Raw genomic sequence first — 22,950 nt, 5'->3', positions numbered from 1 at the left:
CTTTTTTTTTTAAGTATAGTGGAAAAGAATCAAAAGCATTCCCCACTGTTTGCCTCTGCAACCCTTTTGGAAATGTTGTGGCAAACTAATCAAGGGGCATTGTCTTATAGGCCACAGCCATGAATATAAGGACATATGATGTACCAATTGGTGATGGGCAAAATAATTTGCCAGGCACGGATTCACAGATAATTTCTGTGTTTCGGCATTAGCAGAATGTTTCGTGAAACAGGCATTAAAATTTGAAGCAGAAAAATTTATTAAACCCATTTTTCACCATTTTGCTAAATTTCCGACGTTACGCAAATCTTTTGAAGGATTCGCCCCAAGTTTTCTGCAAAGCAAAATGGGAAAGATTCGCTCATCACTAGTACCAATTACTCAAGGCACCATAATGGAAATTAAAATGCAGAAAATAACCGTATGATATACTGTTCATGTAGTGAGCAAATGATATGAACAAGGAGAGTACTGCTGAATTTTCATTAGTTAATAAATCCCCTAGGACATATGATAAAAAAAAGTCTAGAAATAGAATTTAAAGCAGGTTTTCTGGTAACATAATTAATGTCACATTCGATTTATGTTTATACCCTTTAATTAATGCCTTTTTTGTTCATTTTTAATATCTTAAAGCATATTTATAACAATCTCAATGAATTGTCTTGAAAATAGATTATTTTCCTAATTGTCCTGAAGCAGTCTCATAAGTGATCATCATTTGAATTCCCCTGTACTTAACATTTAAAAAGACTGTTTTTTCCCTTTTTCCCCTCTGCTATCAAACAGCTAAGAGCTAACGCTGCAATCAGGAAAACCAAAATTCTGTTTGCATAATAAATAATAATTTAACATGTCATGTTTACAGACTCACAATTAAGTTAACTTATGTCGTCTATACAGTGAATAAATATACTGTATCACATTTTATTAATGTGTTAGGCAAATATTTAGAGTCAGTAGCAGAAAAGTTAAGAAAATAAACATGTCTGTGTTGACAAACTTGGTGGAGTAACAATCTAATCTAGTCAATAATGTTTATTTCAGCCAATTTATACATTAAAAACTGAAACTTTAATAGTATGTGTATAAGGGGATCCATTATGTATTATGCTGATGTTACAACTAGAACTTGCCATGTCCTGCCTCTCCGGCCTGCCCCACTGCCCACTTTTCCAGGCCCTTGGTATCACGGGGTATGGGTCATTGATAACTAGTAATGAGCAAATTGGTCCTGTTTCACTTCGCCAGGAAAATTTGCGTAATGGCAGGAAAATTTGCGAAACGGCGAAAAATCTGACTTCTTTGTCACCCGCAACTCTTGTTTGTCGCCTGCAACTTTTTTTGGCATGCAACTAATTTTTCTGTGGCTAATTTTAGCTGAAGTCTTGCAGAACAATTTGCCAAGCCTGCCGAAAAAACTTGCTCATCTCTGTTGGTAACTCTCAAATGCTGAAAAAATGCAAATATCATTCCAAAGTTAACATACCCATTTAACTATACATTTATTTGTCCATGAGTAGGGTTTCTTAACACAGCATGGTGACCCTGAAATGTTTACTTTGGACACATCTATGCTTTTTATAGCCTGTAGAGTGTGTTTCCCTCATTTTTCTTTGACAAAGGGTCAAGAGCCTATGACCCTGTATCAAATATACAACGGTCTTATCTGCTCTGCTTCAAGAAATAATGGTTACTGCATTCACCACATTTACATTACTGGAAGTATATGTACAGAATATGATTATTGATCTGTTAAATACTGTCTATCCCATCTGTTCATTAAGATACAATTAATTTTTGCTGTCATAGAACATACGATGATGAGAAAGAGAGAATTAAAATGACACATAATGAGGACTAAGAGTAGTGCAATAGATAGGGGGCGGGAGGAGGAATGCCAAACATTGGATATGCAGAAAGATAGAAATAATTTCCCTAGAACACAATGACACAGGAATTTTCTTTGCAGCTCACTTTATGCCATAGACATAGAAAGTCCAATAACAAGTTTGTACATTTACCACATTTCAATGAGGTTCTTGTTTTTGATTTAGTAAATTGATTAACTTTGCTGACAGAGTTATAGCAATTGTATGCCCTCTGTTTTATAGGCAAAGACAACTCTGCAGAAATTCAATATTATCTGTACTGAACTGTAAGCGATATTGTGATAACGTTTAATGTATAGCCTTGCTATCACTTTACTTTTCAGCCCTTGGGGATCACAGGTACTTGAAGGTGTGTAGGAAATTTATTTCAGTTAATTTAGGACAATTATCTTTGCGACTGATGCAATAAAATCCTGAGGGTCGCAGCAGATGGTGTGTTGTCTTGACAGCTGTTTTGTGTTATTAATTGCTTACATGTTCACTTTCATGATGAATTTAAAGTTTTATTATATGCAACATTCAGGATATATCTAAACTTTGCAATTTGATGCTTCAGAAACTAAAGCACCAAATTAAGGTATGTAAAAACATATTGGTGAAAATATCAAAAATAATTGGTATATAAGGGTGTTGAAGAAAAACTGACAGATAGAATGAGGATGTAGAAAACTATGGGGAGTGTATAACTTAATGTGACAAACCTGTGCTCTGCAATTAATTAGTAGTTTTATTTACAGAGAATCAGGGTAAGAATAGCAGAATGTTGGTGGGTGGAATGCACTTTATTTTATAACATAACACTGGTACGTCTTCAGTGTTTTTCTGGTAATTATAATTGCTGCCCTCCTATGAATGGAGATGTCACAGTTCATTAAGGGCTTGTCATACAAGTCTACACAAGGGAATTTAGCATTTGAGATATATCATTGCATAAACAGTAAGTGCTATTTTCCTATTTTAGCTGTTATTAATGTAAGGACATCAAGTACATTATTTTTGTAGAATTTTAAACAAACAGGAATACTTTATTGAAGGCACAGCATGGCACTTTTTTGTCATCACTGTGCTCTGGACCAGCAAAGTCATGAAAGTCTCAGGACTCCATAGAGAGGAACATATTGAGGGACATATGGCACAGAATCAGGCTGGCAGCTTTCATAGGGGAGTGATCTCCAAGCCCAACATTCATTTTTGAAGGCAAAAGTTTATAATGACTATGGGGTGTTACAACCACCTTCATTTTCTTGCAGAATTAAACTGCTAACATACAAATGGAGTTATGGAAGGACCCCAAGTATAAAGGAAGTTACCAAATTTACTACAAACAAATAAAAAAAAGGGGAAGTGTTATTTAACATACCCAGGCCACATGTTTTTTTAGTAATCTATTCTGCATATATTTTCAAAAACAGGAGTGTTTTTAGTTAAAGGGGATGTTCACCAGACTTTCAGTCCTTCCATATCCTTCCATATCCTTCTTCATTTGCATGCCTGTGATACAACTAGCTGGTGAGATTCAGCCAATCGGATCAATGGACTGCAAATGAAGCAGGAGAGGGAAGGCATGCAGAGTAACCAGTTCAGTTTCAACTTCCTGTTTTGGGTTGAATGCCAGTTGGAGTCGGCAATCCCTTTAGAAATCAGAGGGAAGAGCAGAGAGTGCTATAGCAGCGCTGATGCTGGTCTGTAGCTTCAAAACTAAAAAAATTAAATAATAAAGATGAATTATAAAAATGTTTTTTTTTCTGACAGGGGCTCTTAAAATTAATGTTCCCTTTAAAAGCTACAGTAGGGAAGGATTAGCCCATAAAACCAATCAGGCTAGGCGGTGTCAGTCTATTAAAAATATAACTAAAAGTAAATAGTAAGGATTGCCATCCTACCTATTACCTTGAGGAAGTATGGTGGCTTGGCAATTTTATGACCATAAACATGTAACTATTAAACCCCTGTTTTTTTAAAAATATATGTATTTGCACAGACTATATTACCTTTCAGCTTTTCATAGTATATTTGACCAGATCTGTCCCTTTACATTATACTTTAAATGGAGTGCTCCTGCAACCCCCCTCCCCTGTACTTTTAGGGGCACAGTGGGATTGACAGTAGCTTAGTGGCTCACTTCAGCTACAAATGCTGCCCCCACAGTGCATCACAGGAAATGTCATCTTGCTGTATAGAAACACTGCTGTACACAAATAGATAGGGCTGATGCTGACATTAAAATGCACTTTTTCTCTTTTTTTCTGCTCGCTGTTCAGAATCCATATTTTTCAAATGTAGTGATGACCGCCTCATTATATATGTAAGGCATGTACAGTCCTAGAGAAAAATAATCATGTTATTGCAGCTAGTTTTTCAGGGTTTTTTTTGACGTGTGGCTTTTTTTAGGCAAGTATTTTTTTTGTCATGCAGCAAATTTTTTGCACTCATTGCACAAAAAAATCCACCAATGGTGAAACATGGAAATTGCCCGCAAATCCATGCCTGGTGAAAAATTTCACTCATCACTAGTGAAAAGTGTATTCATTCCAACATCACTTTTATACCAGATTCATTGACTTCCAAGTTTAGTTTCCCCAAAGGGCTTCAATAGAAGAGTGTCAAAGACAGATTTGTGTTGCTAATTGTTCAATATGAATAAAGCATCTCCCATAAAAAGACACTCTTCTTACATTATTTAGCCAAAAGAGCTCCACAAAATATAAAACAAGCATAAGAAAATAATACACAAGCATTTTTTTCCCCTCTGGTGCAAAAACTACTTTAACTACAGATGCAGATGTACTTTTCGCCTTTGGTTAATTTACGTATTTGGGACGGGAGAGAGCGATCACCTTGGTTCATGTGGCAAAAGCATAAATAGATCTATGTTGGCCTTCCTGCTGTTCCATAACTATAAAATTGGTATCTTGTTGCGAGTGCAGATTGCTGTATAATATAAAAAGATTACTTCTGCATCTGTTTATGTGTTGGAAATGCTGCTTGGAGAGCAGACTAGAGGAAGTTAGTAGTACATCCACCAAGAAAAAAAGAAATCATGTTAAATGTTACATATATTATTCCAATATTTCAAAGGCACCATTCCATGTAATTGCTGTTTTTAAAGAATTGTATTTCAAATTAAAGACAAAACCTTTATAAGAATGCAGATGTGTTACATGGCTTAAGAGCTCTGTTTGATCATTTGTTTTTCTCAACTCTTAATGCAAACTGAGAATGAAAATATTTTACTTTTAAGGGCATATTTTAAAAGGGGGTAATCTATTTATACCCTCTAAAATAAAAAAAAAAGACTTAATAATAGGGATGCACTAAATCCAGGAATTGGTTCAGGATTCGGCCAAGATTCTGCCTTTTTCAGCAGGATTCGGATTCGTCCGGGCAAACCAAATCCGAATCCTTAAAAATCATGTGCTTTTTTTTGTCACTTGAACACGGAAGTTGAAAATTTTAATTTACCCTTACAAAATATTTAACCCTTACAAAACCTAATTAGGATTCAGTTCGGTATTCAGACAAATCTACAAATAGTAGTGAATTAAAGCTTGAATTAATACTGTGTAATCACAAAACAATCGATCACAAAAAAGGGATACATAAACAATCTATTTATTGAAGCGTGTATCATTTTTGCCCTAGGCTATGATAACATTTTTTGCACCACCTAAGATCTTGTGTAATCCATTGATGTCAACAGAAAATATTCAGACAACAAAAACTATATGAAAATTAGTAGTATCCAAAATGTTTAATTTTTTTCCCCAGACACCTCATTTGAACTCTTTACACTGCTTCACAGACACAAAATGCACTACATTGGAAACTGAATAAAAATGGGGTTTGGGATTCTCATGTCAGTTTTTTACACAAATCTATATTTTTAATTTTACAGAAAAAGTGCAGTAAAAAAGCTGAATATAATTGTCACATTTATATAGCAAAGCTTAAATGCACATTGATAAAATGTTTTTATCCACAATGCAGCATTTTTGCCCAGAAATTTCCTCCCCCACTTTTTATGCCATATTACCACATGGAAATAACTCTTTAGGGATCATTTACTATGACCACAGACTGAAGTGCAAGAGCACTAAGAGGTGCTAAATAGTGATGAGCGAATTTTTTGCAAGGCATGGATTTGAAGCAAATTTCTGCATTTCACCATTGGCAAATTGTTTGGCAAAACTTCAGTGAAAATCTGCCGGAAAAAAATAGTTGCGCATCAAAAAAAGTTGTAGCGTAAAAACGGTAGTGGTCGCATAGTGGGCATTAAGAATTAGGCGTTGTCCCGTCAAAATAAGCAGAAAAATAGATTGACGTGTGCATCAAAAAATTTGCGCTACAAACGCGTTTCGTAGATTTTTCCCAATTTTTAAATCTTACTAGCGTTTCGCAGACTTTTCCCCAAAGCAAAACGGGACAGATTCACTCATCAATAGTGCTAAAGCATGACCCTGGGAGGCTGATTTATCAAAATTCTATTTGGAGAAGAAAGAAAAACACAATCAGGAAAAAAAATGCAGATCGCCAAAGCACAAGTTTTTTTCCCTCTAACGCCAGTTATTTAATAAATGACTAGAACCAAATAGTCAAGTTCATGTTGATTTACAGAAAGCAAATTTGCATGCTGGCAAACAACACATAGTTCTATTCATTTTCCATGAAGTTGAAAAACATGATGTTTTAGTAAACTGGGAAAATAAATAACATTGTTAGAGAATATACCCATTGACTTCCATATAACCTTGCCAGTTACTTGACAGGTTTCTTCTTGTGACTTTTTAGTTTCAGAAAATACTCCAGGTTTTTTCATGTCTGCATTTTTTCACCACGTTTTTCTTAAATCGAGAGAAAAACATCAACAAAATTTTTTATAAATAACCCCTTAAGTTAATGAAGAGTGCACTTTTGACTGGGGTCTGATTGTACATGATCGTTGGGTCGATACAAATCTATTGTGAGGTGCACATTGTGGCCTGCATCCGCAAGCACTTTGTAACTTTTACATCTCAATGCACAAGTTTGATAAAATCATTTCTGCCAAATAAGGTATTACTGTATTCATTTAGGGAACATAGGTCTTCATCATTGAAAACATAGAAACCTGCAAGGCGTTTCTTGCACTTTTATAATCTGACCTTCATATATTAAATTACTCCTTGCATCCATGGGGTCCTGTGCAGCTGTGCAAAATTCAAAGGGCCAGGATGAATGGGCACATTGCGCTCGCCATAAGATGCTAATGGGCATATAGCCATATATGCATGCTTGTGGGTAGATGTTCGTATGGAAAAAGCCAACAGAACATTGAAAATCGATTATCTGCAAGCCAAAAGTATTTTAAGTTGTACATGTATCCTTTAATTCAGAATCAAACACAATCTACAACACTGTGTGCTGTAAAGTAAACATTGTTATTATTACCTTTCAAACCAATATAATTTCTCAAACATTTTTAACAAAAAAAAATGCCCAATGTCTAATGTTTCAGTTTTAGTGGCTCATTAACACTTGTCTGTATTTGGAGACCATCCAGGTCCCTGTTTTTTTCTTTCCAATAACAGACAGAAAATTGTGAGGATATTTTGGACCACTGCCAGTCTTGGCTGATTTAATGTGAAGCAAGTCTAGTGTACAACATGTTACTGAGTCACTGTCTCATATTGGAAACAACAATTAACTTGTAATTAGCAAGTCCTCTCTACACAGAATGACCTTGGAATTGCAGAGCAGGCAATTTTGATTTATGCTACAAGATTTTAAATGGAATGTACAGGCAATAGAAAAGACTCGCTTTAGGGGTCAGAATGGCATTGATACTGCATATAACCTTTCCCGGTTACATGATCCTTTTATTTGTTCATACTCTGTAATCTGCATTTCAAGAATGTCATTCTATATAGCTTTACAAACTACTAGAACTGAAACTAGTTCCTCCACTATCAACCATCCATATACACAAGTGGACAAGCCGCCCTCCTTGTGTAACTACTGTATCTTTCAAGCTTAAATATTGTTTGTTTTACTTTTTTGACAGATTCACCATTGCATCATTAGCAAGTTATTCAGTGCAGTTGTCTGCATAACTACAATCATTATTGGTTGGTGTCATGAGTGACACTACTGTATCTTTCTACTTTCATTTAATGGGTGTGGAGTCTTAAGAATTTGACTGGATAACCTGGTGAGTACTGGTGATGAGTAAGAAATAAAAAAGTAACCTCTAAACCTAAAGGAGGTTATTTGCAATTTATACTCAGGGGGAAGATGTCTCACTGATGAGTGTAGCATAATGAACATTGCTTATAGTCTACACGTTTGCATTCTATATATATATATATATATTCACGGGTATGGTATCCATTATCCGGAAACCCATTATCCAAAAAGCTCTGAATAACAGAAAGCCTTTCTACCATAGACTCCATTTAAATCAAATAATTCAGATTTTTAAAATTAATTTCCTTTTTCTCTGTAGTAATAAAACAGTACCTTGTAATTGATCCCAACTAAGATATAATTAATTCTTATTGGAGGCAAAACAAACCCATTGGGTTTAGTTAATGTTTTATTGATTTTTTAGTATTAATAAAGTATGGAGATCCAAATTAGAGAAAGACCCCTTATCCAGAATACCCTTGGTCCAGAGCATTCTAGATAATGGGTCCTATACCTGTGTATATATTCTAGAGTTAAATAAATACTGTCATGGAAAACGTGTTTTTTTTTCCAAAACATCAGGTAATAGAGCTTATCCAGCAGAATCATGCACTTAAATTAATTTTTTAAAGACACAACAGATCTTTTTATATCTAATTTTTAAATTTCGTACTTTATTGCTGTGCTGCAAGTTTTCACCCCTCCTCCAGCAGCCAATGAGCAGGACAATGGGAAGGTAGCAAAAAAGCAGCTCACTGACACCTGTATTGCTAAATGTGGTAGATATCAGAATGGCACTCAATGATAAAAAAAATTCAAGTCCGGCTTTAGAATGCTCCAGTTACACTGAGCAGGAGACACAATAGGTTATCTGAATGCAGTTCTAATGTGTAGCACTGGCTCCTTCTGAAAGCTCAGACTCGGGCACAATGCACTGAGATGGCACCTACACACCAATATTACAACTAAATAAAAGAAAAAACATTTGTTGGTTCAAAAAAACAATTTTAAATAGTAGAGTGAATTATTTGCTATGTAAACAGTATAATTTAGAAACAAGTACACCATGAAAGAATCCCCTAAAAGATGTCAAGGATATACTGGGATTAATACATCTGTAAACTCTATGGGGAATGAACCTCCTTTTTCCTGTGTATCTTTGCACATGGAAACTGTGTATATATGTGTAATAATAAAACATGCTCCTTAACAGGTTACACATTTGCACCAGCTAAACACTGCTTGCTTTAAATAGAAGCTTTTCTAAAATATTATGTACGCACAATGTTCTACAATTTACTACATGCTTGTATTGCTCTTGCTATTGATGCAAATGCAAGAGTACTAAGGGGTGCAAAATCACAATCCACTTAGACATTATTAAAACATAGGGTAGGTGGGCTCTGTATTCTATGACCAGTTCCAGGTAAACACCAAACGCACATCTTGGCAACTTTTGATCTTATTTTCTAGGCTGCCACCACCCAGTTTGGTTAAATTTCTTGGGAAGTAGGTATGGACTTAATACAAAGATAACAATGGGACTTGTAAAGAATTATAAATATTGCAAAACATAAAAATGGAAATATTTTTGTAACTATGGATGCTGAGGATGCTAAGGGGCTGATTTACTAACCCACGAATCCGACCCGAATTGGAAAAGTTCCAACTTGAAAACGAACATTTTGCGACTTTTTCGTATGTTTTGCGATTTTTTCGGATTCTTTACGAATTTTTCGTTACCAATACGATTTTTGCGTAAAAACGCGCATTTTTCGTAGCGTTAAAACTTACGCGAAAAGTTGCGCATTTTTCGCGTAAGTTTTAACGCTACGAAAAATGCGCAACTTTTTACGCAACTTTCGTAATGGATACGAAAAACTCGCGTTTTTACGCAAAAATCGTATTGGTAACGAAAAATTCGTAAAGAATCCGAAAAAATCGCAAAACATACGAAAAAATCGCAAAATACGATCATTACGAAAAAAACGCAATCGGACTCATTTCGACCCGTTCGTGGGTAAGTAAATCAGCCCCTATGTAATTCATTTTACTTATGATAAAATAGAGCAGCCTATTCTGGCTATGCACTGAAGCTCTGGTAGGATGGAATACTTCTCTTTACTTTTGTCATGTTAACAGGCCGGTACAATCAGTAAATTAAAATGCCCTTTACAAATGTTCAGTCAGTCTGTACTTTGGAGAATCCTTTACCATTTTTAGAAGCTTTATATTTAATTTGAAAATACTTTTGAGAAACTTCATGAATATGGATCAAATTTTGTGTTAATTGGTTATTAAGAGGGTTAGTGGCTGGCAGCCAGGACTGGGCATGGCAGTAAAAACAAATATGCTTATGTACTTTAGTGCATAGTGATACTACATCAACATCATCTTGTATTTAGTAGGTTGTTTTTTTTTGTTTTGGTTGCTTGGTTATTTTTTTATTTTTCATGTACTGCAATGGTAATTTAGAGTTATTTTTATTTAGTGTTTTTTGTGCAACAAGTCGTTGTTTTGTATTAAAAATCCTTGGAGAATGTTTTGCTGCAAAGACTTCATACATCAACAATTCAGTCCTGTAAAGTGTTACACATTTACTGTGACAGTCACCCTTTCTGACCTACAGTTTTACACTGGCCAGGATTGTACACAATTGTCAGGTTCCTGCCAGAAATTTGTTACAGGGACCGGGATGCAAACTTAGTTTCTCCAGACAAAAAAAAAGAAAAAAAGCCAGATACTATTTAACAGTAGGCAGGAGGAGAGCAAGAGGTATAAGGAGACAGATATGGGAGGATCAAACTTGTCACTCAAATGTGAGCCTTAAATTAACACTATGGGGCACATTTACTAATCCACGAATCCGAATCACGAATGGGAAAAAATCTTATTGGAAACGAAAATTTCGGAAGATCGCAAATATCACGAAAATGCTTACGAAAAGATCGTATTAGTCACGATAATATCGTATTGTTCGGTACGAAAATTTCATGACTTTTGGATCGCCAATTGTAAACAGCGGTAAAACCTTTCCGATTTTTTCGTGCAAACGTCCGAAAAAGTCGTGCGCTGTACGAAAAAGTCGTGCGGACGCCCAAAAAAATCGGCAAAAATACGCTCGGAGCGTTCGCATGAACGCTCGAGCGTTCATGCCTTTGTAAATGTGCCCCTATGGGGCAGATTTATTAAGACACGAATGCTCAGAGGGTCCATTTTCGCCGAATTTCTCGTGTCTCAGAAACGTTTTCCCGCTGTTTACAATCTTTCGGTATGAATATTCCGTGCCTTTCGGATCACCAATACAATATTATCGTGACTAATACGATTTTTTCGTAAGCATTTTCGTGATATTTGCGATCTTCAGAAGTTTTCGTATCCAATCCGAATTTGTCCCATTCGGGATTCGAACTCGCGTTTTCATGAATGTGCCCCTATGACAATTGCACTAAGAAAGGTCAAATAGGAAGAGGAATAATACTTCAAAACTTATAATACTTCAATATTAAAGAAATAGCATAACATGTTCTTGAATCATCCCAAGTTAAAATGTAAGTTAAAGATAAGAAACATTACTATGATTATGATTGATGGTGATGATCACATCACTTGTATTTATCAGAAGATGAACAATAATTGTATCTTGCAACACTTCTCCCTTCAAAAAGTAAAATAACTGAAAAACAGAAAATCAATGAGGCTAATAATGAAAGTTGTAATGGTGTGAATGTGTCATTAAGTTATCCCGACACGCACACACCAGGACAGAAGTCTTCGTTCCTATGCATATTTCTTTTTCTAATAATGTGCTAGAGGATTGCTAACTGGGACTGCCTCATCTTATCACCAAAAGCTACATGGCAGACTTTAATATTGCTAGGTAATATAAAATGGTATTAGTATTAAGCTGACTTACTTAGATATTTGTGCCCCCTGTAAAAATATATTCAGTCTCTTTTATACGTAAATATGCAGTATTGACAAAACAACAACAATACTTGTATTGAGAGAATTATACAGTTACGCAATCTTTTTATTAACTGGGACTCTACACAACTCAAGTCATTTCACGGATGGACCATAATTACTATACAGTATACAGACTAATTGCTTTAGGCACCTTTTGGGGACACTGAAAATACTAAAACAAATGAAAAATTTTAAGTTATAAAAGGCTCTCTGCAATTACAGACATGCATAGGGCAGAATGTCACACCACCTCTGTCCAACACACATGGGTTTGGTACAGTGAAAGAGCCTGGATTGTTAAAAGAAGTTGGTGTCCTTTTAGTTCTTTTTCTACAGCACTAACCAGTATTAAGTGTTTAGACTATAACCACATCAGTATTCTTGTATTAAATATATTTTACAGTTACATCGATGAGTGAAAATTTTCACGAGGCATGGATTTACGACAAAATTCTGCATTATACCATTGGCCAAAATTTTAGCAGCAATTTTTTTGCTGGTTTTGACAAAATATCCAGTGATGGCAAAATGCTGATTTTTTTTCCACAAATCCAAACCTGGTGAAAAATTTTGCTTATCACCAAAGGTAACTGCATTTTTAGTTACTGTATGTTCATTATTTCCCATTCGATAACCTTTACAGCTGGTAGATTTCCCTACAAACACAGAATGCTCATTGGAACCCAGCTAGCCTTACAGCTTTACCTACGTATTATTCACAGACACTACAGAACATTTGTTTCCCCTTGAGTCACCTGATTCCCAATGAATAGTTATGCTTGAAACACTGATTTTCTTCACAATTTCATGACCTATTAAAATTGGTTATGTGCCTGAAGCTAAAGTGAGTGCCATATTTGCATCTGCTGCTATCACCCTATTTCCCCAGACAGAATGCAAAGAAAGGAGGTTCTCTGCATTCACCCATAATCAATATACTAAGTACATTTTGCACATTAAGCTGCCCCCCCTTTAAAAAAAACAGTTGGGATTGTTTATTAATGTATTTAAAAATATACAAACTGTCCAACTATGTCAGTCATCCCTGGTTAAACCTGTGGGCATTGTTGATAGTTAAAGCACAAAATGTTTAAAATGGTTTATTAGTGAGAACAATGTTTCCTCTTTTTGCTATAGCAGTGCCCAGCTCCTTGTTGTACCTCCCATCTTTCCCAGCTACAGTCAGGTGCTCCCAGTGGTGGCCAATAAAAGGGCAACCATTTGGGAGTTCTAACCTTGAAAGAAAGCAAGTTGCAGGTATAACTCATTCTCTGTGAAAAATAAAGCATCAAAATTCTTAATAAATCAGATTAAAGCGAGTGTAGGACTGGCCAGACCAGGGATGACTTTGACATAGTTAGCCATCTTGAATATTTTGCAATATAAAGACAAACAATCCCAATCATTTTCTTTAAAAGGGAGGGCATTTTTGGTAGCTTACTGCACAAAATGTCTTAGGGGTATGTTTATCATGCTGTGTAAAAAGTAGAGTAAAACATTACTGGGGATGTTGCTCATAGCAGCCAATCAGATGCTTTGCTTTGGTTTTCTAACTGTTGAGATCTAATTGCTGATTGGTTGCCATGGGCAACAGCACCAGAAATGCTTCACTCCACTTTTTACACAGCATGATAAATATACCCCTTAATGTCCTTAGCATTTTGATAATGGGTGAGTGCAGAGAACCTCTTGTTTTTTGTATGATTTTTGTGGTCACAGCTCCTTTGCACCTCGCCTAAAGATTCAAAATGTTTTGAAATTTGGTGGTGAGCACAACTTTACCTTTTTTTTTGCCATACTTTACTTCCCCAGCCATATACAGTACATCAGCATGACTTTTTATCTAAGGACAATGCAGATGAAGGACCATATGCACTAACCATATACGCACAGTCATTTTCATTGTATTCTGACCTGACCTCACATTTACACAACACATTAAACAGTCTACCTGTATCCTTTTTTTGTTTACTCATTTGCTCCTTTCTTCTTCTACTTATTTCTTTCTTTCTTTTTCAGTACCCAAGCTCTGTCTTTGTGTTCAGTGAGTCAATCCTGAACTAGTGTAGTAAAGTATGCTGTATGCACTACTAGATCATGGGCAAACTCTTGCCGCTCATTTTTTTCATAAAGGCCTCTGCAAATATAAATAACTGTTTTGTATGTGTTTCATACAAACCTTTGATTTAAGACACTGGACATTGCATTAATGTTTATTTTGATTGCTGCAAAGTCTTGCTATTTATGCATATTTTCAAGCCATAAGCAAATTTAATATACTATAAACAGCATCTGGGTTTCCTCACTGGAATATCCCTATAGTTAAACTCATTTATCAAACCTGGGCAAATTTATACTCAGAGCAACTAATGAGTGATTAGTTATTTTACACCCAACTGCAGGTAGAACAATTTAATTGGTTTCCAGCTTGATAAAAGGTCTAAGTGGACCTGAAACATTGCAGTGTGTGGTCTGAACCGCACAGCACTTTAGGCTGGGCAGGCATGGGGAGGTTAATTATCAGGTGTACAGAGGTGTTAATCAGGGCTTAGGTAAGGTGGCTAGTTTGGGCTCAGGTGTGGGTTAATGAGTAATTAGCAGGGTATAGATACTTACTTTGTGGGGACTTCATTGCCAGAAGCTCCTGAGGCTGTCACATATTAGACTTCAGGGGAGACTGCTTACTCACCCTCCCACTCCCTTTATATTTTATTAATTATTTAAAAAAAATGTATTTGTCACAGCACTAATGCCTCTGAAGAGTAAATTGCAATATTACTAAGTGATTCATTGCTTTAAGTTAATGGCCGGGTCACGTGACAATTCAATCTTCCCAGTATTTTATGATGAAGTTATTACAGCGTGTTTTATATCATCATTGCTAGGATCAGCCATCTTTTATGCTACCTAAACACAGCCCAACATAGTTGGTTGTGATCAAACTTCGGATTAAATTTATAATATGTATTTATGTGAAAGTGCAGACCAAGGGGCAGACTTATCAACATTCTGATTTTAGTGATTTTAGTGTTCTTTAAAACCAGGAATAAACACATTTCCATGAAAACCACAAATGCCTTGTCATTTATTAAAAGATCTGAATTGAAAAAGCATGAACAAATTAAAAGGCAGAACAAAAATGAAAAGAAAATTAAATGTTTTCCCACAAATCTGCTGGACTTACAAATGACCCCCCCAACCCAAACCTCTAAAACCATGAATTGTTACAATTTGCCTAGGACAACTCCCATTGATTTCTACATGACCATGACAGCTTTTAGATGGCTGTTTTATACAGTGAAACCTCAATTTTAAATCCCCTGATTTTAAGTGTTCCTAAATTTTGCGCCATTGTTTTTTGATCCCACTAATAAATAACACATAATAAATTTTCTCTGATTTTACATTTCCCCAGATTTTACACCATTTGTTTCTGGTCCCCTGAAAAACATAAAATGGGGGTTCTACTGTATTAGTGTTTTTCATGGATTTTACACTTAATAAATCAGAAAAAAATGTGTTTCTTATAAAAAAAAGTTTTAGTGCAAAAAAAAAAATCATGAAATAACAACGTTAGTAAATGCCATCCCCCAAGCATAATGTGTAAATGCTTTTCGAGCTTTTCGTCTTTCTGTGTAGTCTTTAATCAAATATTTAGTGATGGGCGAAATGTTTCGCCAGGCATGGATTCGTGGCGAATTTCTGCGTTTCGCCATTGGCGGATTGTTTCGTGATGAAAAAATTTGCAGCGGAAAAATTCGCCACATGTCAAAAGAATGTCACCCGTGTCAAAATAATTGGCGCAGGCAGCGAAATAATAGCCGCGCACGACGAAATAATAGCTGCGGGCGACAAAATAATAGCCGCACGACGAAAGAATAGCTGCGGGCGACAATTTTTTTTTTACGTGTGACATTTTCAATGTTTTGCAAATTTTTCGCCGTTTCGCAAATCTTTTGAAAGATTCACGAATTTTTCGGCGAAGCGAAACGGGACAGATTCGCTCATCACTACAAATATTCATATACTTATATTATAAAAATATTTATCAGATTGTTATTCTAATCAAAAACATTGCTTAATGATTTATATAATATAACAAAAGCCTTCTTCATTTTTTAACTATTCAAAATGTATCATACAACTCTTAAATAAATTAGGATATACTAAGATAATTCTCTATGACTTTGACTATTATTATTGCTCCATTATTTAAAATGATGGATTGTGTTTGATTATGATTCCACTGTGATACAATCTAATAAACCCTGACCAGTTGTTATTCTGCCTCTCTATAAACAAAGATGTAAATTGATTTTCTATTTTTTATTTTTAAATACAGTACAGTTTTCTCAGAAATAAGCACAATTATGTGGTTAGATTTTCTTTGTTACACACATCTGTGGTTCTAATTTAGTGACAATCATGGAATCTATGGTGTGGTAGGAAGAGAGCAGGATCTAATATGAACAATAAAATACTATGTGACTGATCTGAAAATGTAAAAACTATAAACGTAATTCATCGCCAGGCATGGATTCTCTGTGAAATTCCACATTTCGCCATTGCCGGGTTATTTTGCAAAACCAGTGAAAAAAATTGCAGCAAAAAAAATTTGTAAGTGAGGAAAAAGTTACGGTCTTATCAACAATAAGTCATGTCAAATACATTGCGGTCGCTGCGTCAAAGAAGTCAGTCAGTAGCCGTGTTTTGCAAATTTTAAGCCGTTTTGACAATTTTCCACAGTTTTTCAAATTTTTCAGCGAAGTAAAATGGGGCAGATTCACTCATTACTAGTCAATACTATAACACGCCTTCATTTTGCATTATAAATGATATCAATCATTTACTAAAGACACTTTTCAAGTTGAATCTTTCTTGTTTGCCCCCCTCTCCATGCATAAATGATCATAATTAGTGATGGGCGAAATGTTTCGCCAGGCATGGATTCGCGGCTGAAACGGATGAAAAAATTCACGTGGAAAAATTCGGCGCACGTCCAAAAATTGTCGCGGGCATCAAAAGAATAGCCGCACAACGAAATAATAGCTGCGGGTGACAAAATAATAGCCGTGCGACAAAATAATAGCCGTGGGCGACAAAAGAATAGCCGCGGGTGACAAAAAAATAGCCATGCAACAAAAGAATAGCTGTGGGCGACAAAAGAATAGCTGTGCGACAAAATAATAGCCGCGGGTGACAAAAGAATAGCTGCGGGCGACAAAAGAATAGTCGCGGGCGATAATTTTTTTTGCTGCACGCCATTTCCGCCATTTCACGAATTTTTCAGCGAAGCAAAACGGAACAGATTCGCTCATCACTAATCATAATTAAATTATTTTAAAATTTTACATTTGTTTAATTTCTTAGTCTTAAATTGTTCTTCTCCTCTTACAGGAGTTAAAGTTCATGAAAAACATGTTTTTTTATTATAAAAAACCTATTTTATTGTCATATGAAAATTGTGTGTTTTTTTCCTTCAGGTTAATTAAAATTAAGCACAGGTGCGTCCATATTTAAATGGTAGACATTGGATGGAGATTTTGCAACTAGTGATGAGTGAATCTGTTTCACCGTTCGTAAAAACAGGGAAAAATGTGCAACTTTTTTGTCACCCACGACTTTTTTTTGCCTGTGTTTTTTTTACATGACCACACCCATTTCAACATGAGCGCACCAATTTTGACACGATCGCGCCCATTTTGACGCAACTGCAGCTTTTTTGACTCACAACTAACATTTTGGCAGCAAATTTTATCTGAAATTTTCACAAAAACAATTTTCCAATGGCGAAATGCGGAAATTCGCTGCGAATCCATGCCAGGCAAAAAAATTTTCTCATCACTATTTGCAACTATTCATAAAAAATTTGACTGCATCTCCTACACAAATTGCAGTAAGAGGGAGAAAGAAAGCATGGGGTTACTCAGCAGCAAGGACTTTGAAATCTCTAGAGGGCAAGTTACATGACTTGTGAATTATCAACTTGCTTGATTGATTTGTTATAAATATTTACAAAAGTGGGAATAAAAATTGGCAGTTATAGGAAATGTCGCGGCAGTTATTAGTAGCATTTTTCTTCTACAACCACAATTGTTTTATTCTGTTTTTTTGCTAAATGTGCCACTCAATAAAATAATCTTTAGACCCAATGAGGGAATGTTTTCATCATAGATGTTTTTTAAGTACAGGTATCATACATTTGCAACTGATTTTTTTCTAAAACTAAATTTTTTTTTTTTTTAAATTATTAGTAGATTAACTACTGAATGAAATAATATGTATATGCATATTTTTATTTAATATATTTGAATATATTTTAATTGTAAATACATTTGATGGGTTGTATCAATGTGATTTATTTAGCAGCAGTAATACAGCTAAATAATAAAAAAGTCTTAAGAGAAGATAATGATAAATGTGCAAGTTGAAAGGGATAATGTATAAAATGGTTTTATTTCACTTCTACTTGCTTCAAACATATCATTGGTTGTTTTAGGTTACTTTATATGGGCATCACCCTGAACCCTGTTGGTATCTGTAAGCCACATTTGTTATCATTTAATTTTTGTGAAAAATGCATACTCATCTGTATGAAGTGTGTGATTACTTATTCAGAAACAAATATGTCATGATAATGTCTACTTTTACCAAGTGAGGTTAGATATATAATGTAATTACTTACATTCTGGGAAATGTAATAACAGGCACAAATTTGATCTGATCTCCTGGGGGTAACAATCGGCTACTTAATAGTCCCTATGTGGACTGGCAGCCTACAGAAGGCTTTGGTATTATACTTGGTTTTTATGCAATCAAAGCTTGCCTCCTAACCAGGAATTATGCAAAAAATGGATAATTTACCACATGTGTTGCACTTTGCTCTCTCCCCAGCATATAAAAGATTTGCTGCAGGTCTCTAGGCTCCTAAATAAAGTTCAAAAACTTGTATCCACCCCAATGAATATAGTTCTATCTGCACTCTGCAGCATTGTATTTATGAGGCATATAGGCACCCATTCCCTCTTAGAACCCCTTAGTGCTTTAACTTCTGTCCAGGTGTGCATAAATGAGACTTTATGTGAATTCTGGAATGCACAAGAGCTCTGAGAAAATATGGATTATCTATGTGAAAATATTAAGTACTAAGAATGTTGGAATGTTAGCATCTGCTAATATGGTCCCTTATCTGGTCCCTGTATGTCAATGAAACCATTAATATTTGATCAAAGTGAATCATGCTTGAAAGAAAAAAGATCAACCAATGTTCAGTTAAGTAGATTTTCAATTCATTGACTTTTATGAATAGTATCCTTATAAACATCAACACATATTTTCTGTAGTAATATTGCTTAAAGTCAATTTTACACAGCTCTCTATGGTGAAGCTTTGCAATTAGATTTTTGGAAAGCACTAAATTGACCAGCTCATTTGCTGCCCTGATAAACAATTTAGGGCATGGAAATAGATTAAAAATAAACATCTGAGTCTCTGATATGAATTTCCCTTGTGGATCCTATACATACAGTATTTGTTTGCTCTTGAGTCACATACAAAGTACAAATAACTAATGCCTAAGAATATTGATCACATTCCAAAGCTTTTACCTTACAATTTTCATTTTGTAGAACATTTTGAAACATTAAATATGCCTTAAAAATAGAATATACAGATAGAATGTTGGTGCAAGGGGTGCATTTACTAATGGCAAAAGTCACTAACCCCGAAAAAGTCAAAGGAAAAAAGTAGTAACTTTTTTGACATTTATTATGCAATTCCAAACCTGAAAAATCTCCACCTAAAAACTATTGAGGTAATGTAGAAGTCAAAGGCATATATACCTTCCCTGGAAAAAAAAATTATTTGAACTTTGAGATTTTTGACGTTGGTTTTTGTGCAATAGTTCAAAAAAGTCATGGTTACCATGTGATTACCATGCAAGTAAAAAAAGTTGTGCTTTTTGCAAGTTTTCTGTGACTTTTTCCCACGCATGCTTTTTTTACATTCCTCGAAACGAGTTTATTTGTGGTTTAAAAAAAAAATAAAATGAGATAAATTCAAGTTTTAGTAAATCTGCCCCATAATTTATGTTTAATTGTGTAGAACATATTAAAAAACAACAAAGTACAGTAATACATTTGCCTTGAAAAATAGAAAATATGGATATCCTTTTGGTGTAATTAAAACTGAGTTTGAAAGTATACCAAGTTGTTTTATAGATTTATTATGTCTTAATAACTGTCAAAATATACTTTTTAAGTAAAAACTGATACATTGCAAGTAAATATAAACCATGGCATTAAATTGAAAGATATTCAAGTCAAAGATTTAAACAGTTTATTAGACAAATGTCTGCACAAAAATGCAAACCATACAATTCCAGGCTTAAATGGCTTACTCATCACAAGACATATAAAATATGTTGTAAATAACAGTGTAAATTCTGTCTCTCTACATTGGGGAGAAAAGATTAAGACAGGTGTTAAGGCTCAGGGACTTGACTGAGCAATGTTGAGCACTGATAACCATAGAAAATAATGTCCAGTTGTCCCAATCCATAGGGATACTTTTTCAGTCTACAGTAATGTCTTAACCTTTTATAATTTGTTTTTAAAAGTTCCCATCACAATAACAGAATTTATCAGGACACCAGTCCACAGTCAAAGAAAAGAGAAGAAGTCACAAAGTACTATGACCCACTAATAAAGGGTTTCAGTAAGTAATAGGAGCAGCACTCAAACAGAAATTCTGGTAAACTGACCTTTATTTTAAGACACAGACTACTTGTACAGCAAATTCCCTTCATCAGGAATTAAAGAGATACAAAAGCAAGGGAAAAATGTAAAGACACAAACCCCCTTTATTTAGATTGAGTACTCAGGTGTCATCAGTTAAAATCTATTATAGGTCAGGAAGTGGAAAAAGTCAGAAAAAATCAGAAACACCCTACACTACGAAAGCAGTGCAACGCCAACACCACAATTTCTAAAAAACAAATCTTACAAACTTTTAACTTAACAGAAGCCAAGAAACATGCTATAATAACTAATAGCTCAGCTTCATTGATTCTATTTTCTTTTTTTATCATTTCATAACAATTGAATAACTGTGAAAAGCAAATAATATATAATGGATTATTCTTGTTAAGACCATTTGGTTTATTGGAGTTCAGATACCAAATCTAGTATAATTGGCTTCGTAATATATTTTTTAAATGTCTATTCCTTATCTGGAATAAACTTCAGAACTTTGTGATACTGAGGGGCTGATTTACTAACCCACGAATCCGACCCGAATTGGAAAAGTTCCGACTTGAAAACGAACATTTTGCGACTTTTTCGTATTTTTTGTGATTTTTTCGGCGTCTTTACGAATTTTTCGTTACCAATACGATTTTTGCGTAAAAACGCGAGTTTTTCGTAGCCATTACGAAAGTTGCGTAAAATCTGGCGATTTTTCGTAGCGTTAAAACTTGCGCAAAAAGTTGCACTTTTTTTGTAGCGTTAAAACTTACGCGAAACTTCGCACCTTTTAAGTTTTAACGCTACGAAAAAGGCGCAACTTTTCGCGTAAGTTTTAACGCTACGAAAAAATCGGGCGATTTTACGCAACTTTCGTAATGGCTACAAAGAACTCGCGTTTTTACGCAAAAATCGTATTGGTAACGAAAAATTCGTAAAGACGCCGAAAAAATCGCAAAATATACGAAAAAATCGCAAAATACCGATCATTACGAAAAAAACGCAATCGGACTCATTTCGACCCGTTCGTGGGTTAGTAAATGTGCCCCTGAGTGTTTTGCCAGTTAATTTTCTCTTTTGTGCTTCCCTTTATCCTTTACTTTTTCTTTTTCTTCTTCCTTTTTTGTTTTAACGTTTCTTATAGTACTTTTGTGTTTACTTAGTCAGATTCTCACCTGTCTTTAGGTTTTCCCAAGTAACTAAATCCCCAAGAAATACATCCACTTAAAAAAGATGTATACGTATATAGACTCATAAGGATGGCCACTTTCTGGATTTAGTCTTTACTAAAAATCTGTCCCTGTCTGATTTTAACAGTGTCCCCTTTCCCTTCTCTGACCATCACCTCGTTACATTTTCTGTCTCTCACTCTCCTTCCCAACCTGCTCCTTCCCCCGCTGTATTAATTAGAAACACACGTGGCGTAGATCTCCCGGCCTTAGCTCGCTCTTTCAGGTCCAGTCTCTCCTCCTTCAATGAGTTGTCTGACCCTGATACCCTGGTTTGCGAGTACAACAGAATACTAGCCTCCACTATTGATTCATTTGCACCCCTTCAGCCTAAGCGCACTCGGGTGCAAAACCCCCGCCCCTGGCTGAATGTGCAGACCAAATTCCTACGCTCCTGTGCGAGGTCTGCGGAACGTATGTGGAGGAAATCCCGTACGCAAGCAGACTTTATCCACTATAAATTCCTATTAGCCTGCCTCAATTCTGCCCTGTCGAAGGCTAAACAGGAATACTACAACACCCTCATAAACCGTAACAAATCCAACCCAAAACACCTATTTTCCATATTCAATACCCTTCTGCGTCCCTCGCAGACTCCATCACCTGACTTTATGCACTCCCCCCAGGACTTTGCTGATTTCTTCCTGAACAAAGTGGAGTCCATCCGCAATCAAATTCCCCCCTCTAATAATACTAACCAGCTCCTCCTTCCTCAGCCCCCCTCTGCATGTCTTAGCTCATTTGGTCCCGTAACTGGCTCTGAAGTCTCCCGGCTTCTGTTGTCGGCTCCGCTCACCACTTGCTCTCTAGACCCCATGCCTTCTTCTCTTCTCAAACACTGTGCTGCTGAGCTTACTCCGGCTCTTACTCGCATCTTCAACTCTTCTCTGTCTTCTGGAAGTTTCCCCTCTTCTTTCAAACAGGCCTGTGTCAAGCCCATCCTTAAAAAGGCCACGC

Source organism: Xenopus tropicalis, chromosome 4 (assembly GCF_000004195.4).
Source record: "Xenopus tropicalis strain Nigerian chromosome 4, UCB_Xtro_10.0, whole genome shotgun sequence".
Lineage (NCBI taxonomy): Eukaryota > Metazoa > Chordata > Amphibia > Anura > Pipidae > Xenopus > Xenopus tropicalis.
Note: the sequence above shows the minus strand (reverse complement) of the source record.